The following is a 1,997-nucleotide window of genomic DNA, read 5'->3' on the forward strand; positions in this document are numbered from 1 at the left end:
GGGGAGTGGGAGAGGGAGAAGCAGGCTTCCCGCAGAGCAGGGAGCCCGATGTGGGACTCGATCCCAGGACCCTGGGATCACGACCTGAGCCGAAGGCAGATGCTTAACGACTGAGCCACCCAGGCGCCCTACAAATTTCATTCTTAATAATAGTAAGTAATGGGGCACCTGGGTGGCTCAGTCGGTTAAGCGTCTGCCTTCGGCTCGGGTCATGATCCCAGGGTCCTGGGATCAAGCCCCATGTCAGGCTCCCTGTTCAACCGTGAGCCTGCTTCTCTCTCTGCCTGCCACTCCCCCTGCTTGTGCACTCTCTCTCTCTCTGTCAGATAAATAAAATCTTTAAAAAAATCCCACACACATCATGGTATCTTTAAAAAAATAATAATAATAGTAAGTAATAGTAAAACATTAGGCATCTTCCATCATTTCAACAGATGATGGAAGTCTAGCAAGATCTACAAGAAAAAGATAAAAGACATAAGACTGAATAGGCAAAAACAACACCATCATTATTCACAGGTGATATAATTACCTACATAGAAAACCTCAAAGAATCTTTAGATATATTATTGAAAACAGTTTCAATGAAATTCCAATCAAATGCCCATGGGGACTTTTTTAAGGAGATTGATTTGCAGATTCTCAAATTTATATGAAAGAACAAAAGGGCAAGAGCAACTTTAAAAAGAATGAGGTTGAAGGCAACTGTCCTCTCAAAATCCTGAATTTCTATAAAGTAATTAAGATAATGTGAGATTGGCACAGTAATAGGCAAATAGATGGCTTAGTGCCCAGAAACAGATTTCTAAACAGATGAGATGGCAGATCTGTGGAAATGGAGGAACTCCTTAGTTTATGATGCTGAAACAATGGGTTAACCATAAGGAAAAAATGGAATTGGATTTCTATCTAACACCATACATAAAAACTATTTCAAGACAGTTTAAAGACTATTTTACACCATATACAAAAATTAACTCAAAATGAATCAAAGCCTTAAATGCAAGAACTAAAACTGTAAAGCTCTTTTTTTTTTTAAGTTTTATTTTTATTTAAGTAATCTCTATAGCCAATGTGGGACTCAAACTCATGACCCTGAGATCAAGAGTTACATGATCTTCTTTTTTTTTAAAGATTTTATTTATTTATTTGGCAGAGAGAGACACAGCAAGAGAGGGAACACAAGCAGATGGAGTGGGAAAGGGAGAAGCAGGCTTCCCGCCGAGCAGGGAGCCCAATGCAGGGCTCGATCCCAGGACCCTGAGCTGAAGGCAAACGCTTAACCACTGAGCCACCCAGGTGCCCCAAGAGTTACATGATCTTCTGACTGAGCCAACCAGGCACCCTACAACTATAAAACTCTTAAAACATAGATATAAATCTTCATTGACCTTGGATTAGTTAATGGTTTCTGAGATATGACACCAAAAGTACCAACAATTTAAAAAATAGATAAATTGAACTTTAATTAATTAAAATTAAAAACTTTTGTGCTTCAAAGATACCATCAAGAAAGTGAAAAGACAAACTGCAGAATGGGAGAAAATATTTGTAAATCAGATATCTGATAAGAGTGTAGTATCTAGAATATATAAAGTATCTAATATATATATAAAATATATAAAATAAAAAATATGCATAACCCAATTTAAAATGCATAAAGGATTCAAATAGACATTTCTTCAAAGAAGATATACAAATGGCCAATAAACACATGAAAAGATGCTTAACATCATCTGTCATTGGGAAATGCAAATCAAAACCACAGTGAAATATCAGTTCACACCCCACTAGTATGGCTATTAAAATAAAAGACCAGTAATAACAAGTGTTGGTGAGGGCATGAAACCAGAACCTGCCTACACTGCTAGTGGGGATGTAAATTGGTGCAGCCACTTTGGAAAACAGTCTGACAGTTCCTCATAAAGTTAAACATAGGGTTATATGCTACCCAGCAATTCCGCTCTTAGATATATACCCAAGAAAAATGAAAACCT

Source organism: Phoca vitulina, unplaced genomic scaffold (genome assembly GCF_004348235.1).
Source record: "Phoca vitulina isolate PV1807 unplaced genomic scaffold, GSC_HSeal_1.0 scaffold2, whole genome shotgun sequence".
NCBI lineage: Eukaryota > Metazoa > Chordata > Mammalia > Carnivora > Phocidae > Phoca > Phoca vitulina.